This window comes from Prosopis cineraria, unplaced genomic scaffold, assembly GCF_029017545.1.
Source record: "Prosopis cineraria cultivar Desert tree isolate PC_DT_omini unplaced genomic scaffold, ASM2901754v1 PC5, whole genome shotgun sequence".
NCBI classification, from domain to species: domain Eukaryota; kingdom Viridiplantae; phylum Streptophyta; class Magnoliopsida; order Fabales; family Fabaceae; genus Prosopis; species Prosopis cineraria.
Window position 1 is genome coordinate 11560137 of NW_026555336.1, and position 16816 is coordinate 11576952.

Sequence of the window (16816 nt, forward strand, 5' to 3'; positions counted from 1 at the left end):
TATAGCATGTGACCCTATCTGATTGGAATTAGGGGTTTTGCTGGTCATATATTGAATATGCTGCATTATTGTGTGTTTAATTGCTTAAATCAGATGGTAATTTGGGTCCATTGGGCTTAGTTTGAGCCCCACATGGGCATAACATTCATGTGTTGGGGTACTTGGATGTATAAAAAAAAATCTTTAAAATTGTCATTAAGTGTCCATTTCTAAATGTGTTATTGGATTAAAACAAACTTGTGCCATTCACTAAGTTTATCGAACAAGCTTTATGTGGACAATTAAATAACTCAAATTAGACCTCGGATGTAAAAATGGCATATGTTGAAACTTCACTTAACAAGCTATCATGAATAGCCACATGCATTGCGGCAATGGTACAAAAGGAAAATTTGGCCCTCTTTACTACATGTCACAGCCATTCCATACAGCTGCAACTATGTACCAAAATAAGTGAAACTGACTTCTTGCCTCTATATTCTTGTGTGATTTTATTCTAATTTATTATATGCTTCCAATGCTTTAAAATACTTATTTAGTTTGAGCTGAAACTAGCAAATTGAAGGGTTTCAAGGTCCCAATTGTTTTTAAAGCCTTATAAATTATTTTGAACCCTTCTTGAGTAAGGTAAGCTTAAAGGTTTAATGATTCCTAATTACCATTGTGTGATGTAAGTATGGTTTTGTGCTAGTAATGTCAAGATAGACATTACAAGTTCTTTGTGCTAGTAATGTTAAGGCAGACTTTACATCCTAATCATTCTCTCTTCTACTCAATTTTCTTTGTGATTTTATGTGTTTCTAAATTACTCAGTTAAGGTAGAGATATGGTCAAATTATAACTAGTTGGTTTCTATTCCTTCATTTTACTCTTATGGATTTTAATTCATAATATATTTTTGATTTATTTTGTCAATTACACTTATCTTCTTGTTCTTCATGGAATGTTATACCTGATCAACATAATCTAATTTATGGATAAACTTACTGGATTGAGAAGTAAATAGTAATCCTTGATCTAGAGATAAACATGGATAACTAAACTAAAAATAGATTTAGAGATTCATAATGACTTAAATTATAGCTTCACAGTTTGATTACAAGTGGGGGTTGCATAAGAGTAAATTCAATCCTAATTAAGTAGGGACTAATTACCTAAGAAGTAACTAGGACACTTTAGGGACAATTGTCCTATAATTGATAAAGAGTGAATTTAAAAGGTAGAAATTAGTAACTTATAGGATGAATCATGAATCCCATTGTTTATATTGATTGAATTCTCTCTCTCTATATATATATATATATTAATGATTTTTATTATTTTTTTATTTTCTTTCTTTAATTCTCAATTCAATATCTTTCTCAATCTTTTTTTAGATTAAAATTAATTGACATTGCAATCTTTGCCTCTTTATGGTTTCACACCTAAAGTATTCTAGATAATTATTACTAAGATCTCGTACACTTGCAGAAGCCATCAGTATTACAACACTCAATTCATGTGCAACTGCCCTTGTGATTTAAGGTTTACTATACATGTTAGAATATTTTAAGCAATAGTTTAATTAGTGTGATATTTTTAATATCAAAAGACAAAATGATATGGTCCTTTTTCCAAGAGGGCATGCTTGTATTACCATAAACCAATGGTTTATTATCAAACAAAAACACCTCACATATGTTATTAAACATGAATACTACAACTTTTGCTTACAATTATACATACACAAGAATAACTATTATACAATCCAAGTAGGTAAAAGGAAGGAAGCAATGTAAAACAACATTAGTATGTATGGTTCACACATATATATTCATATACACTACACAATCATTTTCACTTATTGATCCATCACATAAACTCTACTATTTGCAATCCATGTGTTAAAAGCATTAACTTGGGTTGCTAATGCCAATGGGATCTATGACCATTGCTACAATGTGATCTTTTAATAGTTCTGCATGTGTATATTTGTCTGAAAAGCTTTTATACATTCATTGACCTCCAGCATACTAGCGAAATTCACAACATACTTTTTTATGCCAAACACAAGTAAATTTTAGTAGTCAATAAAAAATAATACACACGCTAATAGCCAAAGCCATAAGAGAAAAGAACACTCAAAAGCCTATACAGCAAGACTCTACACACAACCTAAACCAGAAAAAAAACACAATAGTCAAACCAATCAAAATGAATAGCAAAAAACAAAAAAAAAAAAGAAAAAAACTAGAATAGTACAAAAATAACACTAAAAAGAAACAATCATCAACTATGCAACAACAAAACCTAATTCTACCTTTGGAACAAATTCTACCTTCAAGTATTCTTCATTAATATCTTTCTATGCATCTCCTAATTTTTTTTATAGCAATTCAGGCTTGTAGCTCTAAAATCCCATATTGATTCATCAAACATTCAACTATAGATAAACATGTAATCTTTTTTCTTATAACCTTCGAAACCAAAAATCAAGCATTCAATGCTTATAAAAACTTAGAATTCTTCACGAATGTCATGTTATCAAAAGTTTGAAATATTAATATCATACCTTGTGAGAACCCATGTCATTTATCACTCTACTAATGATAGATGATGCTCCTACCATTTTATAAAACATGGGAAATCCAATCAAACACATCTTTTGTTGTTGAATTCCTGAGGCTAAGTAAGCAAGCCAATATGAGCAAAGGATAATAAGATGTCCAGACTCCATTTTCCATGTACTCTTCATATGTTGGGATGTAACCTTGGTTATGCCATTAGGCTTCAACTAGATAAGCTTCTCTTGTGTGTTGGAACTATATGAGTATAATAAAAGACATTAGTTAAGCTAAACCTACAAATTAAATTCATGGATTTGTAAATGTAATTGATTTATGTTGAAAAGAAAATATCCCTACCACTTGTTTAACATATGGAACAAAGCATGATTTTCCTTCCTCAATAGTTATAGCTCCATTTCATTAATAACTCTAACACAGCTTGAAATACTACTTTCATGCATTGTGGGAGGTGCTCCAGAGGACTATCATCCCATCAAAGAATCAATTTGAAGGGAAAATATCATCTTTATTGACTATCTCTATAAATGATAATAGCATTAATTCAATAACTATATTTTCATTATATAATAACAAAATTGCAAGAAAAAATACTAATTTAAAATTATGCATATTCGGATTTCAAGAAAACATAAAAATAAGAAGTGTGATTATGTGTGTGGTGGTTTTTATTAGCCAATATCAATTTAGAAGTATTTAACCTGCAAATTGCTTTTGTAAATAGTTTAAGTTCTTCAACTTCTGAAGAGTAACAACTAATTTGCCCATAATTATCCTTCCAATTGTATATTGAGACTTAAAATATACACCCAATAGCCAAAAGTAGCCTTTTACAGCTCAATCCCTAATATATGACACCTTATCTAAAACTTTTCCCACTACTTGCAATGAAAATACAAGTTAAGCTTATTCTTTTAATGTGATATGTCTAACTTCTTAGATGCAATTCATAAGCAAGTTAATTGGCTCACGAATCTCATGGTGTACATCGGAGTTTGGCTCTTCAAATCATCAACAAAAAGTTACTCTATTTATTCCAGTTTAACATATTACAACTTTTATCTTAATTTCAAGCATTGATAATCTGGTACATAAAACTATTAATAGTTAAAAAAACTTAATCCTATACATGGTCTCCAATAAATAACATATTGTAAATCTTATTATCAGTCAAGATCATATACTGTAATAAATTAAAAACAAGACACTTATTAAGGGCATTGTTTATTTTATTCTTTTAATGATACATGACTTTGTAGCTTAATTGCTTTACAACAATAACAAATAGTCTTATTCAACAATTGCATTACTAATATCATATCCATATCCATTCCATTTACAATCTAACATTACCAAATTCATATCATCATCTAATCCAAAATTTCAAATTTCATTCAACAAGCCTAAGGGCTTCCAGTGATCATAACTACCAACACTCTTTAGAATCAATAATTAATTGATAATATTTAAAAAAAACAAATATGAATGTGCCCTAAAATGGAAATATAAGACAATCCAACACATGAAATAAAACCGAAAGACAATAACAAGGCAACAAGTAGCCCTATACCTTAGGAGTCCTCTCTTTCATCTAAAAATATCAATAAATAACAAGGTAAGACAATGTGTGTAGTAATCATAGATAATTGTAATAGCATGCAAGTTGCATTACAGGTAGTAAAGGAGTGGGAACAAATAAAATTATGATCATCTTAATTATTTGACAAACACATGATAATTCATCAACCTCCTTATAAACTCCTTATTTCCTCTTACAGAACTCATGAGCTGTTAATTATAAAAATGCTCATACTACTGGACTACACCAAACTCTCCAATCATAAGGTGTAGCTCAACTAAAGTCTATAGGCTCATAACTAAACCATGAGTTCCCCATCATACACCCTAAGCTAGATAGGGTTTATAATAAGTCCCAAGGGCATACACAATTCTCTAGCCAAATGATCAAATAATACCAAGAACATTGATAAGAGATCAAGCACTAAGTTCCTAAGTGGTTGTGATACTATTGTATTACAGTTTTTAAACATATCAATGAATTCATCCCACAACAAACTTAGCCCAAATCAACATAATCAATGATAATATGCAACTAATATAAATGACATAATTTAATATATCTCACGCTTACCTTTCTTTGCATACAACATTCATACTAAAATAAAAGATTAATATCATGTCATTCATTAATTTATATTTAACAATTATAAAAAATTTAAAAATTTATAAAAGTCATACCCTTCTTAGTAATTATACATTTAAAAATAATTTTAAATGAAAAATTAATCATTTAGTCCTTGTAGTTTTGACTTAAATATGCTTTACTTTTTAACTTTGACTCGTTGTAAGTCAGTTCTTATAATTTTAACTTAGTTGTAACTCAATTTCTGAACTTTGAGTTGGCATAACTCAATTTCTATAATTTTAACCATGTAAAATATTAGTCCTTATATTTTAGAAAATATATAAGGATTAAGTTGCACTAAGTCAAAGTTTAGGGACTGATTTACAACCAAATCAAAACCATAACTACTAAATTATAACAAGTCAAAGTTCAAGAACTACTCTATAAAGAATGGGTCCCGCAAGTCCAACAAGTCTAACAAAGTTGAGAGGCCCACAATACACAAGTGATTCTACTAGGTTAAGAGGTCCACAATCCACAAGTGGCCCAAAAGTATAAAAGAATGTCATGGATGATAGCATGGATAGTTGCATGTGTGGACTATGACATAGCAAGTGATAGGCCACCCCAAAGCCACCAGGGTCAATTCCAACAAGACAAAGGCCTAATGCAATGATATACACATGAAGGAATCTAGTGGAGCTTTATATGCTAAATCGGGGGGGCTCAAATGCATTGCCTAATGGATCGGGAGTTTATGAACGAAAATCAAGCTTATTCAAGCCTAAATGGATAGTCAAATAGCTTATGCATGTGTATGGACATGAATAGTGCCATTGATATGATAGATAGGGAGGCGCAGTGGAAGATTAAAATTTTAGAATCCCTATCCTGATATTGACCAAACAAACTTATTTAAGTCAAGGTAGAAAGAAGAGTTACTTTTTAATTCTTTGAAGTTGGTGCATGTTTGGATCTCAGGAGCTGATAATGTAGATCTTTCTCTCTATACCAATATCCACACGAACAGCTCTCTAACTCAAACAGCGTACTAGTGCTCTCAACATCTGTTCTTCTTTGAACAGTAATTTTCCTTTCTACAGAGTGTTTTGATGGCTCTCGAAGTATTTTTACTGTCAAAACTTCTCTAACATCTCTTCCTTCATAAGGATGTCCCTATCTATATACAAGTATAGAAAGAAGGGTTTCGTCTTCCACTTAAAAGCTCATAAAATTTAATTAAATTTATCTCATAAATTAATCTAGAATATCATATCTAATTTGAATTTATCTTAGATTCAAATTATAAAATTGATATATATTCTCTCTTATCATTTTTATTTATTGAATTTAATCTATCATATAAGTAAATTTAAACTAACATAATATAATATATATAATAGATATCACATATACATATATATATATATAAATAATGTATACATATATATTTCAATAGATATATATATTATATATTTAATTTTTATATTATACATATATCATATATAGATATATCTGATATAATATACATATTGGATATATTATTGAAATATATAGATATAATTATTTTTGAATTTTATCTTCATATAAAATATATAACTATTCATCAATAAATATTCAAATATATATATATATAATATATATATTCATTATCCTATATTATATTCATCGAATCTAGACATATTTCAGATTCAACAAACTTGGACATTATAGCTCTAGTTGGCTATTCTTGTGTGCGACCCTGTAGGCCAGTATGAAATGGACAGTAGACTAATTACGCTATTAGCCCACAAGTCATAAGTGGTCTCTAGCAAGACATTGCAACTATCTAATTCACATATGATCCAATGTAACCTATCATGCAACCATATCACATCCCTTTTGTCATGTGATATTTCAGTCAAATACGAAACATGAAATTGTCATTTTTCTTTACTTGACCATTACTTTCTCGATCTCTAAGTAGACTAATAGTAGCAATGAAAAAAAAAATTTCCATTGTAGTATGGCCATACATTTTCTCAGTCTTACTCATCAAGGGGCCCAGTAATATCTCTCACTTAATGTGAGAGACAAATTCCATCTTGATCACTCATATTCCTCTACATGAATATCACTAAACTTAATCATAGCCTTTATGATCACTCGATCAAAGGTGACTTTTGACTAGGTCAAAGTTTAGTGGTCATCATGTAGGAATCCATGATGATCTCAGGTCAAAGGGCTTAGTGATATAGTTACATATGAGATAAGCTTATGACTTATACCATGCATCTTTCTCATAGTGTGTCGGTCCAGCACTTTGTACTCTTTCAAGTGCCTATGACTTTAATTGGTATCTCTATAATTAATCAAAGTTATACTAGTCTTGTTTCATCTATGATCCCTCAAAGATGACCGATTAGAGACATTTAGGACAATCACTATAGTTTGTACAGGGATACAATTATCATATTAAACATGCAATTGTTATGATAACAAAAGAGAAATTCATCAAATAACAATATGCATAGTATAATAATTAGCCCTAAGGCACAATTTCTAACATGATATTCATCTGAAAAATCTAAGAATGAAAATTACAATGTTAAAACCCAACCTATAGATGTACAAGGCCCATATGGAGTCCAGATTAAATAATTCACTATGCATGTGCCTTAGAAGGAGCATGAGGAGCACATCCAAGACCCTCCTAAAAGCATCCAAGATGCAATTGGGGTGCATTGAGGAGTAATCTGCTCAAATAGTAAGCGTAGATTACAAGTTTAGATAGTTTCCTATTTTAGAGTTTGTTAAACTCTATTGTGAGCTATGCTTGTTTATGGGTATCTTATGGTGAATACAAGCATAATCAAGAGTTTGATCAACTCTTGCTGGAGGCTAGTGCTCAAGGAATCATTCCTTGATTTGTTATTAACTTATAACACTACTTGTAACAAATTTAAAACATCACTTGTAATCTGTTAATATAAGATTATTTTCTTTATAAATACAATAGAATGTTGTTCATATCTATAAGAGATTATTAATTTATTTCTAGAAAATCTGGTTGGAAAGTAACTAATTTATTAATTTAAAGATTTAACATTCATTATTTCAATAATCAAGAAGAAAAGGCAATGAGAATAAAGAGAAGAAAGGCATCAATATGTCAAAAGTATCAACAATGCATATAATGTTACAAACTATATCTCTATTCGATGTTATAATGTACTTTTAACTGAATTACACCTCCCAATGTTAAATAATTGCCTTTAAAATTTCACACTCCTTCTATGTTTATCCTTATTTAATAGTGTGTCTCAATTAAAAAAAAATCTTATTAATTACACCCCTAATTAAGGATAGTTTTAGAATAACATCATTAATTGCACTTTGAAAGATCCAAAATGCTTTTTATTTTTGAACAAATTACCTAAGAAAAATTTATATTTTTTTAATTGAAGGTGTACCTAATACAAACCTACATATTTAGATTTATCTATGGAAAATGCTCAAGTAATTAGAATCCATTTATTTAGTTAGAATAGGTGAATTTTAAATTTAAAAATAAGTTAATAGCATTATATAAAAATTGTTAGTCAAATAGGTGACTTTCTTAGTATCTAGTTGCCTAAGCAAGTCTTTTGGAGGTCTTTGCCTGATTATCTTCAATATTGCTAGCATGTGTTCTACTTCTACTTCCATATCATCTAGGACTCTAGATTCATTTTTAGTGCATTTTCACCCCTAAAACGTTTAAAATCATGGCAATCTCCTCCTATTGTTAACTTTGACCATTAATTGATAAAAAAAATTCAAAATATAATTTCAAAAATTATAGAAAATGACCAAAATAATAACGAAAAAAGGGTCATTTTCTATCATTTTAGAGGTCTTCTTTATGTAATATTTTAATCAACAAATGGTCAAAGTTAATAATAAGGCAGAGATTGTCAATTTTAAATGTTTAAAGATAAAAATGCACTAAAAATTGGTTTAGGATTTTAGATACTCATGTCCTATAGTTTAAGAGCCAAATTACCATTTTACCCTAATATTTATAATAGATTGTTATTAACTTAATTATTAATGATTTATATAATGAGGTAAGATTCTTAACAACATGATAAATCTTTATTTTGCATACACATCTAACTATTTCATGAACTATATATATATATATATATATATGTATATGTATATATATCAAATTAAAATAAAATAAATATTCCCTCCAATTTCAAATGTAGATATTAGATAATTAATCTACATAGATTAAGAAAATTGCTTAAGTTAGATATGTTTAACAAAAATGTGTGTTATTGGAAACTACCCCATTAATAGCACACATTATGGGTGTTATCGATATGGGTAGTTTAGGAGAAAAATAATAAATATGAGAGACAAAAAAGATTGTTCAATTAAAATTTCTTGTTCAATTATTATGACTCACGGAAGTTGTGATTTATTATTCAATTTTTGTAATTCACATAATCAAAGTTGTGATTGCTTAAATAAAAGTTGTGATTAGATTGGTTATTTTTAGAACTTATTTATCAATTATAAAAGAAATTTCACATGAAAAATTGTAATCTCTTGTTCAATTTTTGTAATTTATAGAACAAAAGTTGTGATTGAAAAAATAGAATCTTATCCATTTTTTTAATTTTAAATAAGGGGTAACTTAGTCATTTAACCAAAAACCATTAGTATCAGAAAGGGACCTAGAGACTTTAGAGAAATTATGACATTTTAAGGACCTAATTGTCATTTATATATTTTGGTAGGATTTTGTTGTCATTTTTTCTTCTTTTATTAAAACTTTTATTTAAAATTTTTTAATTCTTATGTTTTTAGGGATATCTTTTATTTTATTTTTAATTTTTTTCCTAGATTTTTCCTAATATTCTTTATATATTTTAAATAATTTTGACTTCTATATATTCAATTTGTTATTCATTCATTTATTTATTTATTTTTGTTTACAAATCAAGTTGGTGTGCATGTTAGATGTCTCATTATTATTTAAATAAGTGGATAGAGTTCGAATTAATCTCAACTTTTGCACAGGTAGAAATCCTAGATCATATGGTTCTATTCATTGCTTTCAGCATATGGGGCAAATTAAATTTGCTACCGTTAGAATATGTATAATTTTTGTTTCACCAATTGCCCCCGCTAGCTCCAAGTCTTCGATCTGCCATTGTTTAAGTCAAAGCAACTATACTCTTGCTTGCCCATGTTGCATTTAACTAAAGATTAAGGTATAAAATACTCATAAACTTTTTATTCAAGAGCTTCTAGTATTCTTAATTCAACAATTGCATACGGGATACCTATTAAAATTATAAAAGACATCAATCTTATCCTATTCTTAAAGTTTTATTTTTAGAATTTAATGATTAAAATTAGGCTATTTTAATGAATTGGAAGGTTGATCTCTTTCATAAAATTAATGGATATCTATAAACTATTGTTAACTTAAGAATACTGAAAACTCCTAAAAAAAAAACATTTTGTGTTTTTTTACCTTAACCCTGTAAGCTAAACCCACGACCTAATATAATGAACTTGAATTTCCATTTCATTGCCACTGCCGAACTGGACATTGTTGATGACGATGAACTTGGTTTACAAAAATAAATGACACTACTTTTGTAAAGGATGTTCTATCAGCTACAATCCATTACATCATTGCTTTTTCTTTTTCTTTTTGGCCAACACTCATTGTTGACACTAATTAAAAAGCAAATAAAATAAAGCTTCATAATTATTTAAATAAAGTTTGTCAGAGCTGAAGATAGCACATGTTTTAATTTTTACGCCAACATAGCAAAACTACTCAGCCAATCATTTCCTGATGTCACCAATTGCGACTTAAAATCTCTTACAAATTAAAGATGTCTCATGCTAGCCCAAGATACACCGAGTCCACTACAATTTTTATTTGGATGAATGACAAATAGGTCCCAAGACATGCATTTAATCCAAATAAAGTCCAAGAAATTTCAAAACACTAGTAAAGTCCCAAGGTCCTTAAGGAGGATTATATGAACAAAATCAATTTACCTACATATCCTTGTTCAATTTTCCAAAATATTATTATTTTTCCACTCATTCATTCATATCTCAAAGTCTAAAACTAAAATTGAGAACCCATGGAAGGTGCAGGTCTCACCTGCAATACCCACTCTCAAGGCTGCTTTATCGATAGCACAATCCTTTGGCCAAGGACTTCGCTAAAAATTCACAAAGAGGCTCACATCCTCATAGTTTTCTTTGAGATCGCTACTGTTACATTCTGCAAACCTAGCGACATGTACCTAGACAACCTTGTGGGCCAAGCTCCCTTCAAAGATGGTGTGGCCACCATCATAGTTGGCTCTAGCCCAATCCCTATGGAGAAGCCTCTATTTGAGCTAATATAAAAGTCATAGTTTGCTCAATCCTCATGGTCGCCATGGACTCTGGTTGATGTTTCTATAATTTAGGATTAGATTAGCTTGGATTGGTTGACATATATATATATATTGGTAGTTTTAGGGAATTTTTCTTTTTTGTACATAGCAACCCCTCTTTTGTAAATCTAAATTCATGCTTTCGTATATGTGAAGTACTAATATGTGCAAATGCACTAGAAGAATTAACACATATAGCTAATATGTACAATTCATATCTTCTATTCTCACTGAAGTGTTCCTGTTAAAATTTTGAAATGAAGTTGCAAATTTTTCATAAAGAAGCTACAAAATTGGGAATCTCAATTTCAAATCAATGGAGCTTTCTCTTAGAATCATAACTTGATTGCATTGTAGCTGAAAAACAAATAAAGTGTTTCATGTTAAAATTGTGAACTGAAGTTGCAAATTTTCAAAAAGAAGTTGTAAAATTAGAAATCTCAATTGCAAGTCACTGAAGCTTTTCCTTAAAATAATAACTTGATTTTTTGCTTTGCAACTTCAAACATTCAATAAAGTGCTTCCTATTAAAATTTCAAAATGAGGTTGCAAAGCATTCATAAGGTAGTTGCAAAATTAGGAATTTAAGTTTCAAATCACTAGACCTATCTCTTGCAATATATAACTTGATTGCTTTTCCTCTTAGAATTTTGAAAAAAAGTTGCAAAGTCTTCATAAGGAAGTTGCAAATTTGGGAATTTAAGTTTCAACATTACAAATCAATAGAGTTTCCAATTAAAATAGGGAAGGACAAATGCAAAGTTAGTGCAAATTGATTGCAAAATTAGGTCACAAAGTTGTAAATCCCTAGTGCTGTTTACACCAGATATGTTTCAACATTATAGATCAACAATAGAGTTCATAGTTAAAATAAAAAAGATAAATGCAACTTCAATACAAATTGGTTGCAAAATTAGGTCATAGAGTTACAAATCCTTGGAGTCTATTCCCCATTCCAAGCAGACCAAGTTGTGTTTAAAAATATACTAGATTTCACAAAAACTCATATGTACAAGCTTTCAAACATTGTAATTACATCACACACACATCATTAAAGTTCACTTAGACTTCTTCCCTACCTTCAGACATTGTAATTATATCATACACACATCAATTAAGTTTTCCAAGAAGTTTTACAAAATTTTGCAACTTAAGCTTGGAAATTTTAACATGAAACACTTTATTTATTTTTCAGCTGCAAAGCAATCAAGTTATTATTTTAAGAGAATGCTCTAGTGATTTGCTACTAAAATTCCCAATTTTACAACATCTTTACAAAAAATTTGCAACTTCATTTTGAAATTTTAACAGGAAGCACTTTATTGAATGTTTGAAGTTGCAAAGCAAAAAATCAAGTTATTATTCTAAGAGAAAGTTCCAGTGATTTGCAACTAAGATTTTCAATTTTGCAACTCAAATTCAAAATTTTATCATGATATTTGTTTTTAGCTACAAAGCAATCAAATTATTATTCCAAGAGGAAGCTCTAGTGATTTGCTACTAAGATTCCCAATTTTGCAACATCTTTACAAAAAATTTGCAACTTCATTTCAAAATTTTCACAGGAAGCACTTTATTGAATGTTTGAAGTTGCAAAGTAAAAATTCAAGTTATTATTCTAAGAAAAAGTTCCAGTGATTTGCAACTGAGATTTTAATTTTGCAACTTAAATTCAAAATTTTAACATGAAACACTTTATTTCTTTTTCAGCTGCAAAGCAATCAAGTTATTATTCCAAAAGAAAGCTCCAATGATTTGCAATTGAGATTCCCAATTCTATAGCTTTTTTATGAAAAATTTGCAACTTCATTTTGAAATTTTAACAAGACACACTTTAGTGAATGTTTGAAGTTGAAAAGAAAAAAAATTAAGTTATTATTTGAAAAGAAAACTCCAGTAATTTGCAATTGAAATTTTCAATTTTGTAACTTTTTTATGAGATTTTGCAAATTAAGTTTGGAAATGTTAACATGAAACACTTTATTTATTTTTCAGCTACAAAGCGATCAAGTTATTATTCTAAGAGAAAGATCCAGTGATTTGCTACTAAGATTCCCAATTTTGCAACACCTTTATGAAAAATTTGCAACTTCATTTTGAAATTTTTACAAGAAGCACTTTATTGAATATTTGAAGTTGCAAAGCAAAAAATCAAGTTATTATTCCAAGAGAAACCTCAAGTGATTTGCAACAGAGATTCTCAATTTTGCAACTTCAATGTGAAATTTTAACATGAAACCCTTTATTTGTTTTTCAGCTACAAGCAATCAAGTTATTATTTCAAAAGAATGCCCTAGTAATTTACAACTGAGATTCCTAATTTTGCAAATTCTTTATGAAAAATTTGCAACTTCATTTCAAAATGTTAAGAGGAAGCACTTTATTGAATGTTTGAAGTTGCAAAGCAAAAAATCAAGTTATTATTCCAAGAGAAAGCTCAAGTGATTTGCAATTGAGATTCCTAATTTTGCAACTTCAGTTTGAAATTTTAACATGAAACCCCTTATTTGGTTTTAGCTACAAAGCAATCAAGTTATTATTCCAAAAGAGAGCTCTAATGATTTGCAATTAAGATTCCTAATTTTGCAGATTCTTTACAAAAAATTTGCAACTTCATTTTGAAATTTTAACAGGAAGCATTATTGAATGTTTGAAGTTGCAAAGCAAAAAATAAAGTTATTATTCCACAAGAAAAACTCCAGTGATTTGCAACTAAAACTCTCAATTTTGTAACTTCTTTTCGAAATTTTGCAGCTTCAGTTTGAAATTTCAACATGAAACACTTTATTTGTTTTTCAGGTGCAAAGCAATCAAGTTATTATTCCAAGAGAAAGTTTCAGTGATTTGCAACTGAGATTTTCAATTTTGTAACTTCTTTATGAAATTTTACAACTCCATTTCAAAATTTTAATAGGAAACACTTTAATAGGCACAGAAGATATAAATTGTACATATCAGCTACATATATTAATTCTTCTAGTGCATCTGCACATATAAATACTTCACATACATTAAAGCATCAATTTGGATTTACAAAAAAAGGGTTGCTATATACTAAAAAAAAACCCCCTGAAACTACCAATATATACATATACACACACATACATATGTCAACCAAATCTAAGTTGATCTAATTCCAAATTAAAGAAATATCAACTAGAGTTCATGAGAACTATGAGGACGAAGACAACTATGACTTCTATACTATCTCAAATAGAAGCTTCTCCACAGGGATTAGAGCAGAGCCAACTATGACGGCAACCACACTATCTTTGAAGAGAGCTTGGCCCACAAGGTTGTCTACGTAAGTGTCACTAGGTCTACAAATGTGATACTAGTGATCAAGGCGAACTATGAGGGTGCGATTTGTGAGTTTTTAGCGAAGTCCTTAGCCAAAGGATTGTACCGTTGGTAAAGCAATCTTGAGAATGGGTTGTAGGTGAGACTGGCACCTTCCACAGTTCCTAATTTTGGTTTCAAACTTTGAGAAGTGAATGAATTGAAGGAAGAAGAATGATATTTTGGGAATTGAACAAGGATATTTAGGTAAATTAATTTTGTTCATATAATCTTCCTTAAGGACCTTGGGACTTTACTAGTGCTTTGGAATTTCTTGGGACTTTCTTGGGAGTAAATGCATGTCTTAGGACTTATTTGTCATTCTCCCTTTTTATTTTAAAAAAAATGGATAGCAACATGAAAGAATATGAAAATATATTGAAATCACAAAAAGGAATTCATGTTTATACAAGGTAGAACTAGAAAATATTAATAGGGGGACAAAGTAGAAAATTTTAAGAGGGTGGAATTGAAACTTTTTCTAAAAAAATGTTATATGCATATATAATCGAGTAAATAAGTAAATTATTTCCTAAACTTTAGATCCATTAGTATTATAGATGTTAAACTAATTTATTATAAAAATTATTCTCTCAACTTTTAAAAATGATACAATCTAATTTCGGCTGTAAAAGTTAACTTTGATATTTAGTTGATTAGAAAAATAACAGAAAAAACTCAAAAATTTTAAAAGAGGACCAAAAAATTTTTGGTCATCTTTTGTAATTTTTTAAGCCCTTGTTTGTAATTTTTTTATCCTTTTCTGCCATTTTTAACACATTTTTTGTCAATTTTTTAGTCATTTAACAATCAAAGTTAAGTTTTGTTAATGACATGGGCTATATTGTATTATTTTTAAAAGTTGAGGAAATAATTTGCACAGTAAACGAGTTTAGGCCTATGATACTATTGAACATAAAGTTTAGGAAATAATTTACTCATTTGTCCTTCCCCTTGTGTGTATAAAATTCTAAATTCATTATTTTTTCATACAACATTTAAAAGGACAAGATTTAAATATTTAACATCATATACTTAATATATTTCTCTAATCAAATCAGAATAAGTGAATTTTAAAGTGTTAACAATATTAATAATAGGATTTTTTTATATAATAATATATAATATTTAAAATTGGATGTATTTTCATAGCAAAAGAAAAAACAAATAGATGTATTTCCTGATAAAAATTAGAAAAATATATTTGTGGGTCTTTATAGTTTTGTTTTAATTTTGAATTACATTCCTAAATTTTATTTTTTTAATTAAATTATTATATTTTTATTAATTTAATTTATTAATCCCTAAAAGTTAAAATTGTTAAGTTTTTCTTTTAAAAAATTGAAAACTTCTATATTTTTTTCAATGATATATACCTTTATAATTAATTACATAATTTTTATAACTCAAAATTTATATAATTAGATTGTCTTTTAAATATTTTTTATACATTTTAATTTTCATTAAAAGTAATAAAAATATAAACAATTATAAATCAATTTTTTTTTGTTTTGTAAAAGTATTAAAGTAAATTTTCTTTAAACTCCAAAAGAATTTTTGTTTTGGGAAATTTAATAATTCATTATCAACTTTAATCTTCAAAAATTAACATATATAATAAATTAAATTGTAAGGACTCAATTAAAACAAATTAAAACATAAGGACCTAATTGAAAATTAAAAAAATATAAAACTTGTTGATATATTTTCTTTATAAAAATTCTCATTGCTGTGCCAATGATACTTAATCATAATGGCACAAAAACAGGAGTATTCACCAACTACCAAGACTAATTTTTCTCAAGGGATGAAAAGTTAAAGGCAAACATTTTTCAACCAGATTTGATGAATAAACAAAAGTTGGAAATCCAAACCACAAAAGAAAAATATCTTTATTTGCAATAACTTGTGTTTTTGCATTTTTGAAGTCCAATGATTTGCCACCAAAATTTTAAAATGATAATTTTGAAAACTATTTTAAAAAATAAAACGGTCTACAGCAAGCAAAATAGGATTCTAGTGTCAGTTGAACATAAAAAAAAAATGTTAGGCACCCCACATCAGGGTTATTTTAAGTTGACTAAACAAAATTAATGTGACCTAAAATGAAATTTAATTACCCTTAATTAATGAAACAATAAAAGAAAATAAGAAGAAAATTAAGATTAAATCAAGAAAAATATTATTTATTTACATGTTAAACTTGACTTAGGATAAATACTAGAACTTGTATACCCTTTAGAGGGATCAAAATCCACATAGTTCGAAGGTAAGGTGCATGTCATTTGTTGGTGACTTTTAAAGGAATGATTTAAATTTTGAAAACT